The 11779-nt window shown below is 40.4% G+C and overlaps 1 pseudogene; it reads right to left on the reverse strand.

Moving 5' to 3' along the window:
* Nucleotides 1-2017: 2017 nt before the first annotated feature.
* LOC118993690 (eukaryotic translation initiation factor 6-like) lies at nucleotides 2018-4522 on the reverse strand (annotated as a pseudogene).
* Between the last annotated feature and the right edge of the window lie 7257 nt (nucleotides 4523-11779).

Here is an 11779-nt window from a genome sequence, read left to right on the forward strand (position 1 = left end):
CTACCTATAGGAATAAATTATAGGCTTGCAAAACTCAGCTCAACATAAGTAGGAAGGGCTAAGAGCACACACATACACCACCTCAGAGAGGCTTGTCTTACCAGTCTGAGAGAGAAGTATTATTCATAATTGACTGAGGGTGGAATCTTAGTTTGACTGATTCTGGACCATGCTCTCCTCTCACCTGAAATCACCTACGTATGGAGCTCCTAACCAGGTAGAGCTGCCCAGCATGGAGCGCCCCATCAGGAACCTTGAGGCTCTCTTACACTAGACTCCACGATAGTGTTACAGAACATCATTTTGTCTATAAGTGCTATGAAAATAGACCATGTTTTTGGTTCCTCTGGAAAAGGCTGAACTGGCTGTGTTACTCATAAGATTTCTAGCATATCACACAGAGGAAGTGCATGATTTCTTACCCTGGTTTTTTTTTCTGTCTTGTTAACATTTGCTGATGTTCTTTGAGATAAGGTACTGTTGGTTCAGAGATTGCTGTGAGTATTTGCATAACTCAGAAGTACTGTGCTGATCGATTTAGTCATATCTTCAACCAGCTTCCCACTATTATCTGAGAAAGAGTATGTGCTTTCATAACTTTGGTTCCATTAAATAGCCATATGTCATAATAAAGTTTTTCTATTTTCTCTTAAATGGAGAATGCTTACTCATACACTTGGGTGCTGTTTCAGGCTATTTTTTAGATGCCTGAAAAAATTTTTTCATGAACAGTGTGTTATAGACAAAATGTATGCCTCAAGTTCTTGATTTTTGAAGTCCTCCAAATTATTTTGGGCCTTGATTGAAAGTGACAGCTTACTTATAAGATCTTCATTGTTGTCCCAAGTTAACAAGCATTGATACTTTATTATTATTATTATTATTATTTTAATTGTTCAACTACAGTTTTCTTTCTTTTACTCCCATCCCAGCCCATCCCCCAAGCCTTCCCCACCTCCCTCCCATTTCTACCGGCCCTAGTTTTTGTCCATGTGTCCTTTATATTTGTCCCTGTAGACCCTTACCCTTTTCCCCTGAAATTGCCTCCCCTCTCCCCTCTGGTCACTCTCAGCCTGTTCTCTATTTCAGTGTCTGGTTATATTTTGTTTGTTTGTTTGTTTTGTTGTTTAGGTTCCTGTTAAAGGTGAGATCATATGGTATTTGTCTTTCACTGCCTTATTTCACTTAGCATAATGCTTTCCAGTTCTGTCCATGCTGTTGAAAAGGGTAGGAGCTCCTTCTTTCCTTCTGCATTGATGTGTTTTCAATGCAAGTAAATCAAGAACAACATTCCCTTTGATGCTTTTTATTAAATGTGGCCCAGGATTAGGACCTTATGTCAAGGAGTTCTCAATTTTAGATGGTTGAACATTGTGCACAAATAAAATGGCACGAGAAAAGTGCCATAAATCCTGTTATGCTGTAGTGTATTATTTTTTTACTCATGCTCTTAGGCAGGAGCTGATCTTGATTAGCCCAACACTGGCAATAAAACTGATTTATAAGCAGTCACAATGAGGATATTCATTACTGGAGCTGTGGTAAACCTTCGTTCCAAGCCAGCCAATAAAACCTGTAGTCACTGAAAATAATGTCACAATAAGACTTTCATATCATACTTCCTTTTGCACAGAAAATACGTTTCATGTATCCACTGCAACTAATATCACAGCAGAAGTTTATTAGGCCCTTGCTGCCCAGCTTTCTTGATTATAATAAAAAGATATTATAATCTCTTAAGATTGTCTATTTGGAGAAGTAGGTGTGTTTTTGGAAAAGATTCCTACTTATGTGACCATTTGATCACAGTATTCAAATACTCTTTGGTTTTGATTTAATGGATTGCTTGATCATTTTCTTTCTCCTTTTAAAAGTAAAAAAATGTAAATAAATGACTCAAACATTGAATTAGGTTGAACCACATGGAATGGCCATTTCTTTAGGTCTAAATGACCAAATATTAGCCATTTCATATAATTCAACCCAATATTTTTTAATAGGCAGAAGAATGTGCCTTTAATTGGGTGGGACAGGATAGCACAGCTCTCTGCCAAGAGCCATAGGGCCTGACAGCCAGCACATGGCAGATTTTTACAGTAACTATAGATTCAGGAGATGGACACAGAAGAAATAGGGTTGGGCATCCAGCTACTCGATACCAATGAGCTCTCTGGCACCCTTCTGCCAGCATCCAGGATTGGGTGGGTTGGTGAGAGAGAGCCAAAGTTCAGATCCAGGAGCCTGCAAAACAGCAAGGAAGGTGATTCAGGTTAGGCTGTCAATGAGGGAATTCCACATGATGGTAGCAGTCATGTTAGGCTGGGATTCATTCAGCTTGAAGACCCTCTTGACCACTGAAAGCTCTGTTCTGGTTGTCTCCTGGCCACAGAAGGCACACCCGTCATTCACCACCATCCCAGCAGCAATTACTTCACTGCCTTGGTTCACAGTGCCCGTCACGAGGTGGGCCTGAAGAAGAGAGGACAGCTCATCCTGGTTGGTCTTCAATCGAAGTCTTGGGATGTACCAGCCCTCTCTGATTGCTGAAGGCACAGTATCTTCCTACTAACACCTGCTCAGCCACTGTCTGTCTAAAGACTTCCACCTGGAGTACATCAGCCAAAATTTCTTCTGTCTCCCTGTCCAGGTCTTTGTGGACAAAGGCCACATAGTCATTGCAGGTAGTGACATTGCCCAGGGCTGAGAGCCAGACCTGCACTGAGTCTGGGAGAGAGTTTCAAATATGTTGCAGCTTCTGGTCAGTAGTGTTGCTGGGTACCAGCAGATCATGTCTGTTCCCCACACACATGCACCCAAAGATGCAGCAGCTAGCAATGGACACATGCACCACTGGGATGGTCTCAGCAGGCTTGTCCTCAAACATAGGATAAAAGTTCTCTGACCCTCCAATGGCCACCAAGCAGTAAGTATTGGTAAGTTTGGCAAAGCAGCCGATCTCAAAGTCGTTCTCGAACAACACTCAGACCACCACGAGGCCTTTGTGATCGCCCTCCACATGGACTCTCCAGGTAACCTCAGACTCCACAAGACACAAGAGGCCCTTCTCCATCCCAAGTAGGTTTCTGTTTGATTCAACCAAATATTAAATGCAGTATTTCTGGGACCACTAGGTGATATTTCCTGAATAATTATAGCAAAGTTAATTAGAATAGATGATCAATAATTTTCTAAGAATATCCTGTATGCTGACAGTAGAGTCCCAATACAAGTAGGAGAGACCAATATGGGACTCATTCTTTTAGCAACAGGATCGTACCTACTCTGTGCTTGGCCCTCTGCCGATGCTGGGAACACACAGGATCATTTATCCAGTCATACCTCCATCCATAGCCACATCTAGTGCGTTTCCACACCTACCACATCCCTTTTTTGTGCTGTCTTCTCCCTCTGTCAGCACTCTAATTGAATTCTGCAATGTCTGCCACATAGCTATGTCCTTCGGTCCCCATTTCCATTCTTCCTATACAATGCTGGATGGTTCATTCTCATCACTTAATCATTCCATTAATCCAGAATGTCCCTCAAAACTTGGCCCTGATTCCTTGGAATAGAATATGTGCTAATTAACTCCTTGTTAAATGTAATTACATTCAACTACCTAATTACCTCATAGCCCAGGGAGGTGGGGAGGTACTGTGGGCTGGATTACGCCCTCCTAAAATTTCTCTGTTGAAGTCCTTAACCCCTGATACCTCAGAATGTGACTAAATTTGGAAATAGAGCCTTTAAAAAGAAAATTAAGTTAAAATTAGGTCATTAGAGTCAACCCTAATCCAATATGACTGGTGTCCTTATAAGAAAAGGAGATTAGGACACAATTCCCCCACTATAATGGGGGCGCAGAGGGGATCCTCAATGAGTTGAGCAGTGGAGGTGGCTGATCACACTCCTATAGCACCACTTCCCACCCAGCACCAATGGAACTAAGTGGCATGAAGAAGGGTTGATCAGCATTCCCGCCAGCACCGAGGAAGCAGAGCATGGTGTTGAGGCCCATTTAGTAGCTGACTTGCTGCCGTCTTACCCTCCTCTCCTCTAGGACAATGAGCTTATACCACTCAAAAGAAAAGGGCTATAGGAGGTGTTAGAAGCTTGGGGCGGGGGTGGGAGGAATTGGGGGGTGGAGCTACACTGCCCCCACCCATTATCAAGGAGGCAGTGTGAATCAGCACTGTTGGGGTGGGAGCAGGCCTAATGACACACCCACCCAGCCTGAATCTACACCCCAAGTGACTGCCTGATCAAAGATGGCCAAAGGGTATCCTCTGAAGAAAGCAACTGCTATGGAAAGAAGGGGCTTAAAATTTCAGGAAGGAAAAGACAACATTGGAATGAGTCAACATAATGGACTATCATTAAGTTTATTAATTCCTACTTCATGGGTGCAACAAAAATTATAACACCATCTGGTGTAGTGTTCAGCATACATAGGGAAGGTACCTGGGGCAATTACATTTCAAATGAGGGAGTGTTCCCTGACCAGCATGGCTCGGTTGGTCATTGTCACACAGTGAAAGGTTCAGTTCCTGGTCAGGGTACATTCCTGGGTTGCAGCCCTGTCTCCTATTGGGGTGTGTGCAGGAGGCAGCCAATTGATGTTTCTCTCATGTATCTTCCCTATCAGTGTTTCTCTCCTGCTCTTTCTCCCTTCTTTCCCATCTCTCTAAAAATAAATAAATGAAATCTTTAAAAAATAAATAAAATGAGGGATGCAGTGAATAGTGACATAATGGCAGTGATGGTTCTGCACTTCAAAATAATAAATAAAATATTGCCAACAGATTGTGTCAAGTCACACACATAATACCTAAGGAAGCAATAAAAAACCCATGAAAGTGACATACTCAAAAACCAGGATAACTCAGGATAGAATTTTTTTTTTTAATTTTAATTTGTGGATCGGATCCTGTGACGACAAAAAGGACATTAGAAAATTAATGAAAACTGGAAAACAGTATGGAATTTTCTAAGAAAACTAAAAATGAACGTGCCTTTTGACCCAGCAATTTCACTGTTAGGAGTATATCCTAAGAACCCTGAAGCACTGATCCAAAAGAACCTATGCACCCCGATGTTCATAGCAGCACAATTTACGATAGCCAAGAGTTGGAAGCAGCCTAGATGCCCATTGGTCAATGACTGGATCAAAAACTATGGTACATTTACACAGTGGAATTCTATGCTGCAGAAAGGAAGAAGGAGCTCCTACCCTTTGCAACATCATGGAGGGAACTGGGAAGCATTATGCTGAGTGAAATAAGCCAGGCAGTGGAAGACAAATACCATATGATATCACCGCTAACAGGAATCTAAACAACAAAACAAACAAGCAAGCAAAATATGACCAATGACACTCAAATATGGAACAGGCTGACAGGGTCCAGAGGGGAGAGAGGAGAGAATCATAGGGGAAAAGGGGATGGACTCACATGAACAAGTATAAAGGACACATGGACAATAACTAAGTAGGGGGGCGGAGATGGGAGGGAGGTGGGGAGCACTGGGTTGGGGGGGCAGGGCTGGGAATACAAGACAGAAAACTGTACTTGAACAAGAATTAAAAATTAAAAATAAAATTAATTAAAATTAATAAAAAAGAAAATTAATGAAAACAACGTGTTAGGTTTAGTGAACAGCACGGTACCAATGTTTGTTTGTTTCTTATTTATTTATTTTAGAGAGAGGGGAGGGGAAGGAGAAAGAGACAGAGAGAAACGTGATGTGAGAACCATCAATTGGTTGCCTCTTATACATGCTCTGACCAGTGACTGAACCTGCAACTCAGGCAACCTTTTGCTTTGCAGTATGATGCCCAAACTCACTGAGCCACCCAGTCAGGGCCTAGTGTTGGTTTCTTAATTGCAGCAAATGTACCATGGTGGTGTAGAATATTATCAATAAGGAATTGAGTCAGGAGTATGCAAGAATTTTTTCTACTATCTTTGAAACTTTTCTGTTAACCTGAAACTTCTCTTTTTAAAAATACCATTTTAAAAATATAATTTTAAGATGTGTTATAGACTAAATGTTTGTGTCCCCCCACCCCAGATTCATATGTTGAAGCCCAGACTCCAATGTGACTATTTGGAGATGGGGCTAGTGAGGAGGTCATAAAGGTTAAATTAGATCACAGTGGTGGATCCCAGATCTGGTCCTCTTACATGAAGAGGAAGAGACACTAGATTCATTCTCTCCTCTCTGTAAGGATGCAACAAGAAGGCAGCTGTCTACAAGCTAGGAAGAGGACTTTCACCAACACCGCCAGGCCTTGGTCTCAGATTTCCAGCCTCTAGAACTGTGAGAAATAAATTTCTGTTGTTTAAGTCACCCAGTGTATGATGCTTCCACTGTTAAGGCAGCCTCAGCAGACTAATCTAAGATGTATGATTGTACTATGGTAGGGGTGTACACAGGATGCTACTAGAACACTACAAAAGAGGAATTCAGATTATGAATGCCTCATAGTACTATACAGTACAACTTGTGAAATATTTACCAAAAAAAAAGGGAACTTGAATCACAGCTAACTATAAGCTTATTAAGAGACAGAGAATCATGCTGAAGACAACATGGGGCTGCAACCAGAATATTGTCTTTGGGAAACCATATGGGACAAACGACCGGGTTCCTTCATAATAAGTAAGTCAGAAAGAAAACTTAGGCACAAATTCTGTAGGTTAAAAAAAAAAAGGCCTATCCACCAAGGGTGGACCTTGTTAGGATTCCGATATGAACAAACTGTTTAGAAAACAGTGATGACAACTAGACAGTTGGGGATAATAAGGATTTTCTGTCATTTGTTTTTTAATAGTCACATATCTAGAGTTCCGGCCAAGATGGAGGTGAAGGTAGAAACCCTCAAGGGGAAAACTGAGACTCACAGCTGACTGTGGCTGGACTGTGGCTGACTCTGACTGTGGCTTGCTGCAGCAAGCAATACCTCCAGTCTGACACCAGAGTCTGTTGGAAAGTGCACTAGAGACAAGCAGGGAAGCTGCTTTGTTTGTTCCCTCTCTGGCCCTTCCCACACAGGCAGTGCTGGCCTGGGCAAATATCTAAGGCCCTGCCCCTTTACAACCTATCAGCTGTGCCAAGGCAAAGAAATGTGGCCCAAATTAAAGAACACAGCAAAACCTCAGAAAGAGAAGTGATGGGGAGATTGCCAACCTATCTGATGGAGAATTTAAACCCCTGGTAATCAAAATGCTCACAGAACTGATTGAGCTTGGTCGAAAAATGAAAGAACAAATGAAAGACAACCAAAATGAAGTAAAGCAAAATATTCAGGGAACCAACAGTGACAAGAAGGAAACCAGGATTGAAACCAATGATTTGGAACAAAAGGAAGAAATAAACATCCAACTGGATCAAAATGAAGAAACAAGAATCCAAAAAAAAATGAAGAAAGGCTGAGGATTCTCTGGGACAACCTGAAACATTCCAATATCCAAATTATAGGGGTGCCAGAAGGAGAAGAGGAAGACCAGAAATAAAAAATTTATTTGAACAAATAATGAAAGAAAACTTCCCCAATCTGGTGAAGGAAATAGACGTCCAGGAAGTCTAGGAAGCCCAGAGAGTCGGACCCAAAGAGAAACACACCAAAGCACAACAGCATTAAGTTACCCAAGATTAAAGACAAAGAGAAAATCCTAAAAGCAGCAAGAGATAAGGAGACAGTTACCTACAAAGGAGTTCCCATTAGATTATCATGTGATTTCTCAAAAGAAACCTTACAGGCAAGAAGGGTCTGAAAGAAGTATTCCAAGTCATGAAAGGCAAAGACTTACATCCAGGATTACTTCATCCAGCAAAGCTTTCATTTAGAATGGAAGGGAAGATAAAGTGCTTCCCAGATATGAAAAATGAATATATATAAAGTGCTTCACAGTATGAAATTTTCTCAGAAAACTAAAAATGGAATTGCATTTTGACCTGGCTATTTCACTAATGGGATTATACCCTAAGAGCCCTGAAACACCAATCCAAAAGAACCTATGCACCCCAATGTTCAATTTAGAACAGCACAATTTACAATAGCCAAGTGCTGGAAGCTACCTAAGTGCCCATCAGCAAATGAATGGATCAAAAAAAAATATGGTACATTTACACAACGGAATTCTATGTAGCAGAGAGATAGAAGGAACTTATACCCTTTGCGACAGCACAGATGAAACTGGAGAGCATTAAAGTGAAATAAGCCAGGTGGTGAGGGACAAATACCATATGATCTCACCTTTAACTGGAACATAATTAACAAAAGAAAAAACAGACAAAATATCACCAGAGACATTGAAATTAAGAACAATCTAACAATAGCCAGAGGGGAGTGGGGGACGGAGAGAGAGGGGAGAAGGGTTTTCAGAAACAACTGTAAAGGACACATAGACAAAACCAAGGGGGAGGATGGAAACAAGGGAGGGAGGTGTGTTTGGGGAAGGTGGGAAGAAAATACAGACAACTGTAATTGAACAAAAATAAAATAATTTACATTTAAAAATATAATAACATTTAGAAAAAGAAAAAAATGACAATAAACTCATAACTATCAACAAATGAACCTCAAAGAAAAGAAAAACAACAAAAACAAAAACTAAGCAAACAGCCCAAACAGGAACAGAATCAGAGAAATGGACATCACACAGAGGGAGTTCAGTGGGGAGGGGGGAGGGAGGAATAGGGAAGAAAAGGTACAGGGAAGAAGAAGCATAACTAGTAGGCATGAAATAGATGGGAGAGATAAAAATGTTATAGGAAACAGAGGACTCAAAAACTTGTATGTACAACTCATGAACATGAACTAAGGGGGGCTGGGGGAATGCTGGAGGGTTGAGGTACAGGGAGGAGGGAGGATATATGGGGAAAAGTTGGGAAAATTGTAATAGCATAATCAATAAAAATACTTTTAAAATAAAAATTAAAAATTCACGTATCTTAGAAACACAAACAACTATTTACAAATAAAATTATGCAATGTGTGCAATTAGTTTCAAAATTACCTAATAGAGGAAAAGAATCTTCATAAGATCAGGGAGTAATAGATGAAACAAAATTGGCCATAAATTAATTTTGTTAAAGCTGGCTTAGTTGGCTACATGGAAATTTGTTATTCCACTTTCTCTAAGTTTGTATACTTTTGAAATTTTCCATAATAAAAAGTTTAGAAAAGAAAAGAAATATGTACAACCTATTTTTTAAATGTACATAACACTTTATATATGACCTCCCCTTGCAGCCAAGATGGAGTAATAGGGACCATATTTGCCTTCCTCCTGAAACAACCAAATACATACCACCACTTACCACCACCAGTATTTAAGAAACTGAACCTCAGGCAATGAAAGACTGATTTTTGACAGATGGGAAACAAAGGCTGTGAGCTGCAAAATTGCCACAGCTTACTGCCTCGAGACAGTTTCCAGACTGGCAGTTTCCTGATTGAGGAGAAGGAGCTAAGAGTTGGGAAATCACACAGCCAGAGCTTCCAGAGGGCCACTGAAGAGGGAGCTGCAGGCACAGCAGTGCAGAGCTCTGTAAAGGACCCTTCATGTGCCTAGTTGAGTGGGGCTCATTACATGGATGAGGAAATTACCAAATAACACTTAGAAAAGAAAAAAAAACAATCATCTTCAAAGACACATTAAAAGCACTCGACAAAATTTAACATCCATTCCTGATTTTAAAACTCTCAGCAAACAAATAATAGGAAGGAACTTTCTCAACCTGGTAAAGGGCATCTTCAAAAAGCCTACGGCTGACATATGTAATGAGCACTGTCAGGAGTAAAATCAGGGAGGGTTGCACCAGCCACACCAATTCAACATTGTTCTGGAGGTTCTAGCTATTGCAATCATGCAAGAAAAAAAATATCAAGAGTAGAAAGGAAAACCATTTTTATTCTTAGATATGATCATGTATTGATTTGGAAAATCTGGTGTAATCTACAGAAAAAGTTATGAGAACTAATAAGTGAGTTTAGCAAAGTGGGGAGATAAAATATCAATATACAAAAATTAGTTGTGTGTCTAAATACTAGCAATGAACAACCTGAAATTGACATTGAAAAACAATATCATTTATCACAGCATCAAAAAGATGAAATACTAAAGAATAAATCTGACAGAAAATGTAAATTACCTGTTGTATTAGTTTCCCAGGGCCACCAAGACAGATTACCACACACTTGGTAGCTTACAAAAACGAACATTTATTTTCTCCTGGTTCTGGGGGCCAGATGTCTGAAAATGTGTCAGCAGACTCCACTCCCTCCAAAGGCTCTTGGGAAGGCTCCTTCCTGTCTCTTCCAGGACTGGTGGTCCCAGAAGTTCCTTATTGTCTGTCTTAGCTTGTAGCCACATCACTCCAGTCTCTGACTGCCTTTTCACATCACCTTCTCTTCTCTTCCTGTTTGTCTTCTGTGTGTCTCTTATAAGTATACTTATAATTGGGTTTAGAGGCTATCTGGATAATCCAAGATGAGCTTCTCATCTCAAGACCTCTAATTATATCTGCAAAGACTTTTTTCTAATAAAGCCATGTTCTCAGACTCTGGGGAAATGTTATAGATATCTTTGGGAGGGACATGGTTCAACTCATTATACCTGTGCAATGAAAACTACAAAATATTAAGCAGGCCTAAATAAGTGTCAGTGAGTCAAAGGACTCAAGATTGTTAAGATGTCAATTCCCTCCAAACTGACCTATAGATTCCATACAATCCTGATCAAAATCCATTAGGGTTTTCTCATATAAATAGATAAACTAATTCTAAAATTCATATAGAAAGGCAAAGGACCAAAAACAACCAACACAACTTTGAAAAAAGAGTTAGGGGGCTAATGCTGCCTGATTTTAATAATTATTATAAAAGCCATAATAATCAAAATTGGTGGAAAGATAGACAATTAGATCAACAAAGTAAGGAGTCTAGAAATAGACCCATACCTGGGCATCTGATTTTTGGCAAAGGAGTGAAGGCAATGCAGTGGAGAGAGGATAGTATTTCAACAAACAGTGCTAGAACAATTGGATGTTTACTTACAAAAACCAAACAAACTTGGATTCATATCTTGCATCATCTACAAACTAAAGTGGATCATAGGCCCTGGCTGGTGCAGCTCAGTGGATTGAGCATGGGCCTGCTAACCAAACAACCACGGTTCGATTCCCAGTCAGGGCACATGCCTGGGTTGCAGGCCAGTTCCCAGCAGGGGACGCAGGAGAGGCAACCATACGTTGATATTTCTCTCCCTCTTTTCTTCCCTTCCCCTCTAAAAATAAATGAATAAAATCTTTATAAAAAATTAAAATAAAGTAGATCATAGATCTAAATGTAAAATCTGAAAGTATAAAATTTCTAGGAGAAAATATGTGGAGCATTGGGCTGGCCAGGGATTTGTTAGATATGACACCATCCATAAAAGAACAAGCTAATAAATAGGACACCATCAAAAGTAAAGACATTCACTCTTCAAAAGACACTGTTAAGAAAATGAAAAGACAGCCACAAAGTAGGAGGGAATCTTTGCAAACATGTATCTGATAAAGGACTTACGTACAGACTATAAAAAACCTCTCAGCTCTGGCTCATGTGGCTCAGTGGATTGAGCACTGGCCTGCGAACTGAAAGGCCATTGGTTTGGTTCTCAGTCAAGGCACATGCCTGGGTTGCAGGCCAGATCCCCAGTTCGGGGCGTGCAAGAAGGAACTGACCAATGTATATCTTGCACATGTTGATGTTTTTCTCCCTGTCTTCCTC

The sequence above is a fragment of the Sturnira hondurensis genome, unplaced genomic scaffold (assembly GCF_014824575.4).
Source record: "Sturnira hondurensis isolate 20B ecotype Veracruz unplaced genomic scaffold, ASM1482457v3 Scaffold0008860, whole genome shotgun sequence".
Classification (NCBI taxonomy): domain Eukaryota; kingdom Metazoa; phylum Chordata; class Mammalia; order Chiroptera; family Phyllostomidae; genus Sturnira; species Sturnira hondurensis.